The sequence below is a fragment of the Ambystoma mexicanum genome, chromosome 1p, assembly GCF_040938575.1.
Source record: "Ambystoma mexicanum isolate Mex_15411 chromosome 1p, UKY_AmexF1_1, whole genome shotgun sequence".
Classification (NCBI taxonomy): Eukaryota; Metazoa; Chordata; class Amphibia; order Caudata; family Ambystomatidae; genus Ambystoma; species Ambystoma mexicanum.
The window spans coordinates 421393762-421410256 of NC_090921.1; the positions used below are offsets into that span (position 1 = coordinate 421393762).

Here is a 16495-nt window from a genome sequence, read left to right on the forward strand (position 1 = left end):
ACTCCTATGGCGGGGGGGGAGGCACAGAGTTGCCCTAGACATAACTCAAAGACCGTACGAGAGGGGAGGCCTGAAAACCCCTAACTTTGAGCTCTACTACATAGCGGCCCATCTTAAGCACGTGATCCAGTGGATGGCCGATGATGCCACGACGGACACACGCCTATTGCAGCCCCCAGACGCACCCTGGTTGCTTAGGGACCTCCTCTGGATCAGACCAATACCTAAAACGCTGGATGCACACCTCATCCGCCTAGGCACTCAGATCTGGAGTCGGGCCTGCAAATCGGTCAGGCTGACCAACCCTTACTCCCCACAAATCCCTATAGCCGCCATCATGTCCACTAGACCGGAGGACCGGAAGGCGATCCGGAACATGTGGGAACCCTCCGGTGTTGCCACCCTGGGCGATCTGATAGACGACCAGGGCACTCACACATTTACCGAACTGCACGAGTTGACTGGGGTCCCACTGGGTCAGTTCCTTTTGCACGGGGCGGTGCTGGATAAGCTTAGGAAGCGATGGCCGGAAGCAGAATCCCAATGCGCCGGACACGAGACCATTGAGAACTTGGTGGGCGTTGCAGAGGGGGGACACGAAACCTCTAGGCTTTATGAGATCCTAATTGACAACACCACACATAACGAACTCACATGCAAGGGTAAATGGGAAGCCGAGCTAAACACGCAATTCGGAGACACGGAGTGGGAAACAATAACACACTACCATAAAAAAGTCTCCAGGAATGCCCGATTCCAGCTTATCCAATTTTACATCATCCACAGGGCCTACCTTACCCCAGCTGTCATCTCGAGATTCAATGGCGCCTGCGTAGTGCCGTGCCCCAAGTGCCAAGAACCCGCGGCTTCACTGACCCACATGTTTTGGGCCTGCCCGGATATACAAACCTTCTGGTCGCAAATTCAGACCAGGATAGCGGAGGAGGACATAACGCTAGACGTGCAATCCCCTAAGGCATGTCTATTGGGCTCATATCCGCGAGGCAAAAAAAACAAACCCCTCAATAGGCTCAAGGATTTGATGTACATCCTCGCAAAAAGGCGCATCGCAATGGCCTGGAAGTGCCCCAGGGCCCCTAGACTTGTGACATGGTGGGAAGACCTCCGTAGGTGGTCTGTGGCCGAAACCGGGGCCTGGGAGCTGGCGCAGCGACAGCAGAAAATAGGTGACTCGGAAGACCTCTTGCAATGGATAGCCCTCACGACAGCCCTGTTCAGTCCTAAAGAGGTCAGCACCTCAGGCGAGGACCTGGACAGCCCAGGCTCACCCTAACACCAATGGCAGACCGCGCGACCCCGGTCCGGGTTCGAATGGGGGAGGAGGGAATGGGAAGTTATTGTGGATATATAACTGATTGCTATGTTGATGATGCTGGTTGTATAGTTTTTCTTTGAAAAATCAATAAATATATTTAAAAAAAAAAAAAAAAAAAAAAGCCGTACCTCAATCTCCCCCCTCCCATCCAGGGAAAATCCATCATTCTGCACAAGAACAGAACAAATCTGTGCAGAAACATGTCTCTCTGCACAGGCCAAAGAACATCCCACCCTTCTGCTGCACAGGACACATTTTCAAATACCTCTTTACAGCAGGGAAATCCAATTCCACTCTCTGCATTAAGCAAAACCCCTACTTTGTTCCTTTTTAAAGCACATCTGTCAGGTCAACTACACCTCATTGTGCAAGACAACAAATCCCACAGCAGGTACTCAACTCTCTGCATGGCACAAGTACCTAAATGTGTCACTGCAAAAAATAAAATACCTCCCTCTGCTACACATTACAAAGGGGCAAATACAGCATGCGCACATAGGAAGCTGCTTCTTTATACTGGAGCACAGCCAGTATGCCATGCTTCACTACCCACACAGGATAAATGCTCCAAATCGCCACCCTGCAGGAGAAAACAAATCAAAATAATTACTATCCGCCTTACTGTTCACCAATATACTGAATATTTTGCCCGGGGAACTGATGCACATAAGAAACAGAATAAATTCCCCAAAATTCCCCTCCCCCGGGCAGGCTTTATCGCCCCGCTCCACTAAAATAACAATCACCCCCAAAAATGACGTTCGCTTCGTAAAGAAGGAAAGTTCACGCTCATCAGCTCGCTTCCACTAAGCTATCTCACAACTTGCCTTCCCGCGCGTTTAAAGATGGACGTGAGGCTCGTGACTTCCCCCACACGTCGGAACGTGCCAAAGTCACGTGAAGAAGAGTAGGCGTCGCTATGGTCCGTTTCTCGGATGGGAACTAGACACTACCGTAGTTTTTTCCCCTGGGTCTGTGGCGCGGTAAGTGCAGGTTCCCTTGGTACTTGCAGAAGGGGCGGGACTTCGATTAAAGTTCCAGAGAGGGATGGGCTTACATTTAAGACCCTGACAAAGCGTGCCAGGTAAGATTCGAGCACAGTGAGAGGAACTTTATCATGTTTTTGTTGGAAGGGGCACGTTTTCAATGTGGGAGACAGAACCCGGCGCGGGGGGGGGGGGGCTTTAATTAAATATGCAAGATACGATAGGGTTATGTTTAGGCCGGGGTGGTGCCAGCCTACGTGTTTTTGTTTTGTTGGGGTTGCTGAAGAGAAGTTTTAAATGCTGCGTTGCGAGAGTGGCCAAGTGTGATTATCCAATGTCCTTTCAAGAGCCTGCATGCCACTGTGCGTTGTGTTTCGGCTTTTTGCACCCAGTTGCTGCCATCTGTTCTGAAAACATTGAGGTAAAAAAGTGAGACATGGCGGTCAGTGTTGATAAGTTACTTGTGCTGTGAATCGAATAGGGTTCCTTCCCAAGGGGATGTGAGGTGATTACAGGTCCAGGCATAGCACACCTGTATCAGTATTTTACCGGGATCTAGATGTATTGCCTGCAGGCTACACAAGGCTGAAGTAGACGCACGACCCTCTGCAATGTTGCCCTCTACTCTTCTGAGACCAGATCTATTCTGTCCTTCTTTGGGCCATTAGATCGTTCACAAAGAGATGCTAATCATTGTTTGTGTGAGCACCCTAAAAGTGGACCAAATCAGTTATTTGGCTTCCCTCGTAGGGTGAATATTGTTTTGGATAGAGGCGACTTTTGTCTTCTGCCACTGCACTTTTGCTACTGCCTGGTGTTTATTGCTTAAAATTAAACAGGTGACAGATTTGACAGGTTCTTGTGGTAGCTCATTTCCCATCGACACCCCGGCTGAGTGTCACTGCAGAGTGCGGCCTTCAACTTGCTTAATTTGAGTGGGCATATGTAGAAGGAAGGCTACTTTTTGAAACTGCTGTGTTTGAGAGGGCATTTAACTAAGTTCCACGATAAGAGCCAATACTTAATCTTTGGAGTCCGAGGTGCCGGGCGGGCATGGGGTTCTTCAGCTTTGAAACTTGACAAAAGGTCTTACTATTAGGACATGTGACAAGGAACATGGCTTTAGTTTTACTTTGCGCTGTGGAGGGATGGCTCTTTAGAATAATGGTCTATTGTAGGAACCCCTGAGAGTGAAGTTTGCTTAAGAGCATGACCCTTAGAAGAAGGTCTTATTTAGGGCATTGAAAAGGGCATCATTTCTTGAGAGATCTGTGCAGGGAGTGCAGATTTTAAGAGGACATGCAGAAGGTTTTACCAATGTTAGCTAGGTTGCTTAGAGGGTGGGTTTTTAAGGATATTTCCAGAAGTTCGAGAGCTTTCACTTGGGGGCAGATGGGGGGTGGATAATCTTTGAGAGGAGGGAAGTCCTTGAAGTGAACCGTCCTAAAGGGTTCCTAGGTTTTAGTCTACTCATGGAGTGAATAGATATGGCCTTTAAGGAATCTTGATGTGAGGCTGTGACATTTTCTTGGGTCACTGAAAGTTGGGGTGTTAAAAAGACCACTATGACAAGGGCCTTGGATCACTGAGAGCTTGGTCGCTAAAGGATACTGCCTGCAGAAAAAAGGTCTTTAGGATTCCCACTCCCTTGAGATCATGATCTTCAGGAAAGTACCCAGAGATGGGGGGAGGGGTGCTGGATCCCCTCTGGGGAGGGGGTAGTGGTGCTAAGACTGAATAGGTGTGACACAATTTGTACTGCTCATCAAGAGTAAGATGAATATGGGCTAACAGTGACTGACAACCAAACAAAACTGAGTTTGCAGAATGCCTTAACTATAAAAACGGAGATTTTAGGCAGTTGTAAAACCTTTTAGAAATGGACTGGTGGTTTATGTTACTGACGTATTATAAAATGGACTCGAAACAGACTGACATAAAAGTACAAAAATATTTGTTTTTTCTTCTGGGATTATGCACAATTTTTGTATGAATGAGGGACTATTTATATGAATAGAAGCTGTCTCTTTTGGTCCCATGCGTGCAATCGATAAATGGAATCTGCAAAAGCAGGGCTAATAATGTGCAGTTTCCACTAGGGATTGACTAGTGATAATTGACTTTTGACAAGTAAGAAATGAGGTGCTGTGTGTAGGGTAAAGATTTAAGTGGCAAAGCACTAGCCAGCTATAAAAAAAATCACTTGCCACCTTCTTCTAAACTTACATGCAGCACACCATTTCTTACTCACCAAGCATCAAACCTCAGCAGCCAATGGCTAGTGGCGAGTGCACATTTTTCACCCTGTGAATATGTGTAGAATTGAGATGGCAAGTGGCTTTTTATGGCTGGCTCGTATCTTGCAGTGGCTGTAGCAGTGTACAATTTTATGTACTGAAACTGATAAAGTATAGTCATATAAGATATGCTGGTAGTTGCAATATGGCTTTATATAGAAAGAATGGAAAGAAACACGTTGGATGCTTGAAGTATGCGTGTTAATAGATTGAGAGTGATGCATTTTTGTAAGTGAGTAGTATAGAGTGTAATATATACATGATTTTAAATATAAATGTGATTTGTAATATAGGCCTTGTGGTTGATACTACCATTGTGTGTTTCTATGCATGTATAAAATTGAACTCTATTTTGAAACTTTTATAAAAATAAATAAAATATATGTAGAATTATTTTACTAATTACGTCTTAATATTTGTTAGAAAGACGTACTGCCTTGTGTGTTGACTCATGAGGGTACCCTTTGCTAGTATAGTAACTGGCAAAAGAATGACATTTAACCACGGGTACTTTTTTGTTTAGAGTATTTTTGTTTTGGGGCAGTTCCTGTGGTTATTACATTTTCCCTGGGCTCTCTTGTTTGTTGCGAAGTGGCTCGTATCTTGCAACTTGATATTTTTACCACCATTAGTAATGTTAGTGTCACAAAAGCAAAATATTTAATTGGAACTTAATAACTATTTTACACAACTCTTGGATCACTTGGAGGCGTTTGAAGGGGCAACATTTTCCATTCTTGCTAACTTTATTGTTGTGTACCTGGTACGGCAGCTGTACCGTGAGAGCGTTTTTTAAAAGATTGGGTTCAGATGGAATTTTGCATTGCCTACCTTCCTTTTTCTGTGGTCAGATGACGGCGGAAAGGTGCAAGAGCTATAATGATGATAACATTACAGAACTATTGACTAAGTCGGCTGCATTTGGGGGTGCAATTGAAGACGCCACCAACTTGAGTAGTTGGGATGAGTTATCACAACTGAAGAAAAGGCTAGTAAGGGCCGAACTGCATGGGTCCATCATGCTTGAGTACTTACGCAATGGCATTTTATCCCAGGGACTAGTGGTTCGTTATGAACCAAGGTTATTTCTGGATAACAAATCTTTTGTTATCCAGTATAATTATATTGCAAATAAGCGCTGTAGGGACTGGGTGATCTTAATAATTGATACAGCAAAGGAGGTAACTGATAAAATTGTTATAGATCTTCAGACCCTAGAGGAAGAAATAAAAAAAACTGGTCCCGGTTGATATAAAAACAAGCAGATGAATTGCTCAAAGAAATGGAAGCCTTTAAAGGTGACCTTACAAAGGAGAGAATTCGGAGAATGTGCAAAGATATCCAATTCTTTAGCCCCGAAAAAGCGTTTAAGTACACACAGGAGAATTATAATCCTAAAAAACGAGCTGACCCAGGACAGAGCAGACAAAGGGACAGTCGCCGAGTACGATTCAGTGCGACGTCCTTTAGTTCTAGTGATGACAGTTCAGTTGGAGGAAGACCCTTCATGAGAGGAAGAGCTGGAGGGAGAGAACCGATGGAGGCCGAGGAAGATCACCGCCAAATAACAGAAGGGGACAAGTTGGACAAGACCAACATTTTTTCTTGGAGTAGGACACCCAGAACTGGGACCTAAAGCCGAGGCTTGTCACAAGGAGCATGCAAGCTCTTTGGTAAACCTGTCGGACTATGTTCTAAATGAATACGAGTGTCTAGTGTTGGAACGGGGATTAGGCTTTGTGACGAGTAACAAACACAACAGTTTCCTGTTTAGACAAGAATTTCAAGCATTAATGAGAAAAATTCACTTGAAGCAGCATTTCAAGGACAACTAGTGGGCTGGCAATGAAGAAGATAGTGGCCTAAATCAACTTTTGTCTCTCCTGCCCAAACTAGAACCCCTGAGGCCCGGGTGTTTTGAAAGCTGTGTGCTTAAGGAGGTAGCTAAACTCGAAGATGACCATTTAAAAAGGCTTTTACCAGAATTAAAGTAAAAAAGAAAGGGATAATATAAAATCATTGTCACAAAATGCTCATGTTATTTATTCGTAAGGCTGACGAGGGCGGTGTCACAGTTATACAGAATAGAAGTGATTACGTTACTGAGTGTTAACGACAGTTGTCTGATGGGAATAGCTACCAGCGGTTGGATGGTGACCCTACCAAAAAGCTCAGTAAAATCATTGCGCATATTATGGAAAAGGCCAGATCGAGAGATTGGATTTCAAAGAAAGAGGCAGATTTCTTAGTAACAACTAATCCAAGGACGCCTTAGTTTTACACCCTCACAAAGATTCATAAAACTATGGACAAACCTCATTGCCGTCCAATTGTCTCCGAGATTGAATCTGTGTTGGAACCACTATCAAAGTTAGCAGACTTTTATCTCCAACCATTAGTGCAAGGAATGGCCTCATATGTAAAACATCCAAAATTATTAAAGAGCTGGAAGGACTCCCTTTCGATTGGGGCAAAGAGATACTTCTGAGTCTAGACGTGGTGGCCGGATGTCTCTTTACTAGTGGTAGAAGAGAAGCTCAGACTAATGCCAAAAATTACTAAGACACCGGTATCTTTCATTTTGTGGTGCGCTGAACTTGCATTGAAAGAAAATTATTTTCACTTTAACGGCCAGTACTGTAAGCAGATAAAGGGCACGGCTATGGGGGCTACACTAGCCCCAAGTGTGGCTATATTTGGAGTATTTTGAGATCAAGGTGATATATAGTGAGACTAATACCTATAGAAAACATCTGCGCCTTTGGCGTCGGTACATCGATGATGTACTTCACTAATAAAAACGTTTTTTTTTTTTAGTCACAAAAAGATATATGGCACCATTGCACAATTTATCTCACGTATATAACAAGAGTACATTATTGGTATACTTCTACATTCAACGTTCCATTGACATGCCATCATCAGCAATCATGTTACACAAGTAAACTCTAAATGAGCCCCAGATGTCTTTGTGCCTACATGTCGCAGGTTGGGTGTAAACAAACTGTTCTTCTGCCTCATTGACATGTGTTAGTTCTTGTAAGAATTGGTTCATACTGGGCAGTGCGGCGCTTTTCCATTTCTGTAGGATACATTTTTTGGCTAGAGCACAAGTGATATTAAATAGTCTTCTAATTTTTTTCACAACGTTTGCCAATGTCACCAAACAAGTATTTCTGGGGGTCAATTCAGGGGGAACCTGTGTTCTCTCCTCCAACAATTCTGCCACAGCTTTCCAGAAACCCACCACCACCGGACATCCCCAATACATATGAAAAGTACCAGCCTGAGGTGCGTTGCGTTTGGGGCAGGTGTCCGAGGTATCTGGTGCAAATTTTGCAACCCTGGCCGGTGTATAATGTAGCCTATTCAGTATTTTAAATTGAATCAACCTCAACCCAGAATTGAGTGACACATTCTTGGTAAGCATACAATATCTAGCCCATTTCTCCTCCTCAATGGGCATCTGCAGATCTACTTCCCATTTCTCCTTAACTTGGTTCACTGTGGGGGTGTGGGCCTGAACCGCAGAGTACAGCCTAGAGATTCCCAGACCGTCTTTAGCTGTTACTAGCTGTATACACGGATGTGGCGTAGGCTCATCTGGAAACAGCGGCCATTTTCTCTGAAATGCAGATCTCGTACAATAATTTTGGACTGTTTTAAGTGGCCCATCTCCCAGTGCCCTCAAGAATAACCCCAAGTCCACAAATGTCCTATTGACAAACATATCCCCCAATTTCATTTCGTTGTTATGGTCCCAGGATTCCTGTATACTTGTGTCATGTTTGGGGGGTAAGCCCGGGAAGTTCCACAGAGGTATCTCCGGGTTGTAGGGTGTTTCCAGTTTGTCTTTTGTATATAGCCTCCCATGCCCTGACTGTGCAACTCACCGGGTTGTATTCGCAAGTATCCCTGTACTGTAAATCAAAAATGACAGACTGTATGTTCGTGGGGTGCGTGGTATATTCCTCTATCCTTGCGTGGGGTGTACTATCCGCAGCCTCATACCAGTATTTTGCGAACTGTGCTTGAGAAACATAATAATAAAGCTCAAAGTGGGGGGCCGCTGTACCTCCTGTGGAGTAAGGTTCTGTCATTTTTTCCCATCCTATCCTCGCTGATGTGGTGCTCCGACCATTTGAGACCTCCTGTTACGTCAGGACATTTGGTGGCTGGGGTGAGCGGGAATATTTCAGATTTGGCTCCATTTATAGTATACCCAGAGTAGTCTGCAAATTTTTGTATCTCTTCCATAATGGGTGCTATGTTTATCTCGGGCTCCTGAACATACAACCATGTGTCGTCTGCATACAGTGAGATCAACTGGGTGGACCCCTTCATCTTAATCCCTCTATTTGCATGTCTCAATCGAACCGCGGCTGCCATTGGCTCAATGGTCAGTGCAAACAGCAGGGGTGAAAATGGACACCCCTGTCTAGTCCCCCTATCCAGAAGAAACATTTCGGAGATGGCCCTGTTTGTTAGCACCTGAACTCCAGGCTCCGTGTATAGCAGCCTTACGTATCTTACAAAGTTGGGGCCCACCCAGAATGCTTCCAGAACCGCTAAAAGATAGACCCATGAGACAGAATCAAATGCTTTTTCAGCATCAAGGGATATGGCCGCAGCACTTCTCCCCGGGTCTATTTGCGCCATTACGCCAAAGAGGCTTCGGAGGTTCAGGGCCGTGGATTTTGTGGGGATGAACCCGTTCTGATCGGGATGGACCAGGGTAGGGACTTCCGGCAGAAGTCGATTCGCCAAAACTTTTGCGGATATCTTGGCATCGGTATTTAAAGTGACAGGGGTCTATATTACGATACATCCTGTGGAGGTCGCCGAGGCTTTGGGAGTACAGTTATCACAGCCTCCCACATAGTTGGGGGTAGTATGTTACTCTTGAGGGCTTCCTCCCATACCTGCATCAATATCGGAACGAGTTCCTTGCGGAACTCTTTTTAGAATTCGGCCCCTATCCCATCCGACCCTGGTTCCCTGCCTGATGCCAGTGCCTTGATTGCCTCCGTGATCTCCTCCGGAGTCACCGGTTGGTCCATTGCCAGGCGATCTTCATCAGGGAATTTAGGGAGGGAGCCTCAAGATATGCCTTAATTTCCACGAGTGATTTCTTCTCTTTATTTGAATATAGTTCTTTGTAGAAGTTTACAAATTCCCCATTGATATCTTCATCACTGAGGAGTATGTCCCCTTGTGCCGTATCTATGCTTGTGATCTGAGTGGGTTGTTTATCATGTTTTAAGTAAGTTGGATAGTGTTCTATCTGCATAATTTCCTTCCCCGTATCTGCGTGCCCGTATGGGGGCAGCCATATAGTGACCCTCTCTGCTGGCCAGCTTGTCAAATTCCTGCAGGTTCGTGTGTGTGTGTCAGCCAATATTTCACTATCTTGTGTGCGTGTGTATGCTTCCTCCAATGCATCTAGTTTATTTTCAATATCTGATAGCTCGGTTCTCACCCCCCTCAACATGGCCACAGACCTGGATATCAATACTCCTTATCCAGACCTTGAAGGATTCCCATACTGTTATTTGTCAACCGATCCCACATTATTAGAAAAAAACTCTGTAATATCAACGTGCAGTGTTTCCACCACCCCGGGGTCAGTTAGCACGCCGCCTGGCATTCTCCACCTTCTAGCAGGTCCAGGTATATTCCGGAGAAATTGTTCCAACAGCACTGGGGAATGATCAGACATTGTACGTGGCAAAATCTCACACCCCTTCAATGCATTTGTCATGGAAGACGAGACAAACCAATAATCGATTCTGGATTCAGAGTCATGCACTGAAGAATAAAACGTGTATCCTCTACTGTCGGGATGTATCTCCCGCCAAGCATCCACCAATAGGAGGTGTGATAGGATATGCCCCAAACTTAGGACTGACTTGTTGGGGGCTCTAACCGTTTTTGAATATCAAGAACTGGGTCCAGGGCCAAATTGAAGCCCCCCGCCCCCACCACAAATAACCTTTTGATACATCGAGTGAGAAAATTACCTGATACATATCAATGTAAAAAGCAGGGTCATCAATGTTAGGCCCGTAGGTGTTAACCAGGAGTAGGTGTTGGGCAGCGACCTTTCACCCATATTATAACATTTCGACCTTGTGGCCTTCTAACTTGAACCCCAAGCCCGGATGAATACGTGTGATAACCCCTCTAGACTGAGATGAGTAGTTTGTGTGAAACCTTAGGGCACCCCACTTGGGCAGTATTTGCATGTTGCTCGCCCCCACCATGTGAGGTTCTTGTAACATACGTCTTTGGGGGCTATGTCTGGCAATGTAATTCCCAATTTTCTTGACTTTCATCTGATTATTTAACCCCGTACGTTCCATGTTAACAGTTTAATCCTCAACCCATCACCAGTGCATTGCAAGTAAGTATTTGACATTGGCCCTCATTACGACCCTGGTGGAAAGGGGTTTACGCCGGCGTAAACCATGGCGCCCCTTTCCGCCTGAGTACGAGTTCCCGTAGCGCCATGGTGATTTTTACGCCTGCTTTTTGCAGGCGGAAAAATCCATGGCGCTACGGGACTTGTTGTTAATTACGCCACCGTAATTTACGGTGGCGTAATTAACGCCTTCCCCACTCCCATTATACCCTATGGGTCAAAAATGGGAATGGGGAAGGGTAAATGGGGATTTGGGACTTACCGCCCCGCCAAGGTCGGAATGGGGCGGTAAGTCCGCCAACCACCATGGCGGAGTTGGCAGTTTAGCGCCATGGACCATGGTGCAAATTGCACCATGGTTCTCCGCCAGGGTCGTAATGAGGGCCATTGTCTCGTTTATCAGGTTTATAGTATTCGTGCAGCTTGTTCAGTGCCAGTCTAAATGTAACCACATTTTTACTTTTTAACCAACAGTTTATCTCTGTCAACCTTCCACCTGGAAATGACGTCTGCAAGTGGCCACAAACTCCAATATAGTACCACAATAAAATCCATTTCAGAACTAAAACATCCAATCCTATCTCCTCTTCCCTCCCCACCACCCTCATCATCTCCTCCAGCTTGACGATGTACCATACCAAACTCGTGGAATATTCCAAGGGTAGCCATGTTGCTTCACATGGTCGCCAACTAGGTCCCAGACCTCCACTTCACCACATTGCCTGGGCCGCTTGAATTTTAAGTCATTTTAACTACAGCCTTGGATGCACAGTAGAATCGTACACATATTTGCCATTTGAATGTTACTTAGTCCGCCGGTCTGGGCCTGTTGTTTTGTGCTGGTCTGCCTCCTCTGGGAGGTAAGGGTATGGAGGTTTCAATGTATTGCGTTGCCTCAGCCGAGGATTCAAAAAAAATGTGCCCTGCCTGCATGTTGGATCCTCATTTTGGGCGGGAAAATCAGAGCGTATGGGATTTGGCGCTCCCTTAGGAGCCTCTTGACCAGCTCATAGGATCTTCTGCTCGCCTGAACCCCCGCAGAAAAGTCTGGGTAGATATGTATGTGATTCTCTTCGTATTGGAGTGTTCCCGCCTCTCTTGCCTTTTGCAGGATTGTGTCTCTATCCCTGTAGTTGCGGAGTCTTGCAATTCTAGTACGTGGCGGTCGCCTGGTTTAGGTGTTGGGGCCAGTGTACGATGTGCTCTCTCGACCAAGAAGTGCTCGGAGAATGCCTCCGGCCCGAACAAGGATTTGAGTAGTACCTCCATTTAACCTTTCCCGAAGGATTCTGATACGCCCACCACACGGATATTATTCCTCCTTGATCTCGATTCGAGGTCCTCACATTTATTTTGTAGTTTTGCCATATTCTCCTTGATCTGGGTTAGGTCACGGCTATGGTGTGCAATATTGTCTTCGTTAGTGTTTATTCTCTTTTCAGTCTCTGTGACACGTGCACTTTCTTTCTCCACTCTAGCTTTTAGGGAACCTATGGTGGACACAATGTCGTCCAGCTTCATGTTGACAGAACAGAACCCAATTTGCACTGTTGATGTTAACTTGTCTTCGTGATCACCAGTTTCTGAATTGTGGGCCTCATTAGCGTCAGTGTGAATGTCCGCAACAGTGGTTTGATTCTGGCTGCCAGTGTAGGCGTCCATCGGGCCTTTCTTTTTGCTCCCTGGGGTTTTGGCGCCTTTGCCTGCTTTGGATGCTTCCCCCATAATGCTGCCGGAATACCTTCCACTGTAGTTCCTGAAGAACTTCAGTATTCGGCTTGCCACACCTCTATGTATCGCTTTTGCCTCTTATATTATGTCACAGCCTTGGGGCAGGAGCGGGCTCCGGGGATATAGGCGTTATATGCACACACCCTCCGGGGCACCACCCATCAGTACCCGATTTCCTAGAGTGGACTGTGTCTCTCCACGTATTATACTGTAGGATTGTCATTCGTATTGGTTTATACAACAGTATTATTTTTTTTTTTTTTTTTTTTTTTTTTTTATTGATTTGGTTGAATTTAATCAACCTTTCAAACACAAAAAAAAGAAAAAAGTACAAAAATACAACATTTAACATAAATTCCAACGATCATTATATAGAAAGAGACATTTGGTCAATGCTCAATATACAAAAATCTTAAAAGGCAACATTTGTATGCATTATTCACCACTTAAAAGGATTTGAGAAAGCTATAATTTGCAACATTTATTTAAAATCTCATTTAAATTAATTGTCTAGTTTAAGACTGATGAGAAAATTAACAGCTGCTATTTGGATTGCAATGTTATTTGTGCTCAACAGGACCGGCCAGCATTCATCCTGTGAAACATTACCCAAATATTGACAATGTCTGGCAAAAGCAATTTGTCTGTTAGCACTCAAAGGTTCGCATTCTGTAAATAAGTGAGCCAGAGTTTCACCTTGCGAAGAGGCTCGACAAAATCTACAGATATTTTGTTCTTTACTAATTAATCTACGTTTAACCTTGACTTCCATAGTGGCCCATAGATTAAAGCGAAGTCGCATTATTCCTGCTCTATATTTTAGAGCAGGAGAGCGTACTAAGTACGCTGGGAGAGTTTTAAGTTTTTTTGGAGGAAAGCGGGCAGGATCACTGGAACGATACATAGTAGTTAATTCACATGTGTTAATCCAGTCTGTTTGGTGGATTTTGTATTTGGCTTTAACCGGGTTCAACAGCAACAAATCGAGTGAGACGTCTGCCTTTATCATTATTTGATATACTCGTATTAGCCACTCTGAAATATATCTAGATTTTTTTACCGCAAATACAAGGCGAGAAAGCGTGTTTAGTAATACGTTTTCATTAGAGGACACCAGACATTTCCCAAAAAGTGAGCATATTCGCCAGTTATAGTGGGCTTCAAGAGAGGTTAGACCAAGCTCATATCTCATCCATGATATGGGTACACATTGAGGGAGGTGAAGAATTGCACGCCAGTATTTAGCTTCCCATTGATCAAATTTAAAGGTGGAATCTACTGGAAGAGTTTCCAGGCCATATAGTAATGTGGGGACAACTTTCTTAGTCCAATAGTGCCAAGCCGGAAGAATAGAGAATTTACCATATCTGTACATGATAACACGAGCTTGGGAGATGGATGCAAGTAACTTGGACTCAATCCTCTCTATCTGCCCATTTGCTTTTAACAGCCCTTCAAAAATCATGCCTAAATAGCAATAGCTGGGGACTAGACTAAGTGGGGTATTACCTATGGACCACACATATGAAGCTGGGCCTGTACGTTTGGGAGAATATTGAATGATATGGGTTTTGGACGTGTTGACAGATAATTCATTAGCTAGGACATATTGGTGGAACGTGTCAAGAAGTCGTTGTAGCCCCACCTGAGTTCGAGATATGAGTACTAGATCATCTGCGTACATAAGTGATTGAACTTCTCGATTACACAGCCTGGGGGAATCTGATATGACAGTAGAAAATGCAAATTTAACATCATGGATGAAATAGTTAAATACTGCTGAAGCTAACGAACAACCCTGTTTTAAACCACGAAAGGTCGGTATGCTGTTTGTTAGTAGACCATCAAGTGTAATACGTACTCGTATCGACGTATCATGGTGCAGTAGATGTATGATGTCATATAAGGTCGCTGGGCAGTCATCTCTAGCGAGCTTGTTTAATAGTAGAGGACGACTCACCGAATCAAAAGCTGCATTCAAGTCAATAAAGGCCAGAAACACCTGTTGTTTTGTTTCTTGGCACTGGGCTTTGATTGCGTTCAGGGTCATGAGGTTGATGTTGGTTCCCATTCCTACCATAAAACCAGTTTGATTAGAGTCCCTAAGGTTATTAAAGCCAGTCCAGGTGTTGAATTCGGCTAGGACCAGTTTGGTAAAGATTTTTCCTGGGGCATCTAGTAATGCAATCGGTCGATAGTTGGAAGGTGTTGACCGGTCGCCTTTTTTAAAGATCGGTATTATGATAGATGATTTCCAGGATATTGGGATCATGCGATTACGAATGATATCGCAGAAGATCCTGGACAAGATCTTGGACCATATGTCCGGGTGGCTTTTGAACATGTGGTTTGACAACCCATCTGGACCTTCGGCTCGAGATGAGCTCAATTTTTTGATTATGTCACGAATGGCCTCAACTGAGACGTTTAGATTCCAGCTGGATGTTGGCGCCGGCAAGTAGTTGACATGGTTGTAACGGGGGTCATCATATAATATTAAGAAATGCTCAATCCACATGTGTTCAGCAACCCCATTTAATTGAGCATCTGCTTGCTGGTGACAAGTCTGATTGTTCAAAAGCGACCACATGCCAGCTGAATTTTTGTTGCTCATGGCACTAGCCATGGCTTCGCTATCTCGTTGATATAGCAAGGACTTGCGGCCACAGATCCAATTTTTATAATGGCTTTTTGCAGATTTCAATGTCTGCCATTAATCAACTTCAGTTGACATTAAAATTTGTCTTTTAAGCCTCCTATATTCTCTCCTTCTTGTACAGACTACTGGGTCAAATGTGTGAGGGTGTTTAATCCTATTTGACTGGGGTATATTTATGGTCTTCTCAAATGGACGTAATAGATCGATATATTCATTACTGCTACAGTGTTGGGACCTGTTCAGTACAAGATGTTCAAACTGATTCAGGGAGCTTGCAGTCCACTTGAGGCGTGTGCGGGAGTTGTTCACTCCCACAGTGCCATGATAATGTATGTGTCTAATTGACATTGTGGATTGCAACATACACTGTAAAGACAAAAGGCAATGATCACTTTTTGGGTGCTCTATGATGTCAAAACAAGCTACTTGTTGGAAAAGCTTGATGTCAACATAGATATAGTCTATGATACTATTTGAGAGCCCTCTGTGCCAGGTGGGGTGAGGAGGGACGTCATTTTGGACTGTACCATTCACCATGTGATAATTCCGCTCAGCCATGATCTGCTCCCATTTACGTGTACTTTGTGTTTGTGCACCCACCTTCAAACAATTGAGGTTCAGATCACCAAGTATGATGGTATATGTGATTGTTTTGTCAAGACAGATTAAATTGAGCATAGCATTTAAGCCTTCGAAAAATATATCATCCGGCATACTGAGAGGATTGCGATAGATGTTTAATAGGGCAAAAGTTGTGTTTTTATTACAAATTCTCACAAGCTGGATATGTGCACCAACAGAAGCCCATGCCGTAATCGAGAAACCAAATTTAATATTGACAGCCACTAGTAGACCCGATGATGGTCTACCTGCAGTCAATACTGCGGGAATTAAGGCCATTTCATAGCTGTCCCATAACGGCAATGTGGTAAGCCATACCTCTTGTAGAGCGATGAAATGATATAGTAATGACATTTCTCCAAAAGAGGAATGGAGATGTTTATGCCCTCTTGTATTCCAACTGGCCACGAGAAGAGCGGTTTGGGTTTCTTCTTTTAGTGGTTA

General features: G+C 44.4%; 1 protein-coding gene across 3 annotated transcripts in view; it reads left to right on the forward strand.

Annotated features, from left to right (window-relative positions):
- Positions 1 to 16495, forward strand: part of ARHGEF18 (Rho/Rac guanine nucleotide exchange factor 18) — a 1645252-nt gene that overhangs the window by 277960 nt on the left and 1350797 nt on the right. The window contains exon 1 of one of the 3 annotated variants that reach the window (XM_069649231.1): positions 2049 to 2420. The exons of the other annotated variants lie outside the window; for them this stretch is intronic. The gene's annotated coding sequence lies outside the window, so the exon portion shown is untranslated. Of the gene's footprint in view, positions 1 to 2048; positions 2421 to 16495 lie in introns of those variants that run through there. 3 annotated transcript variants of the gene reach the window in all.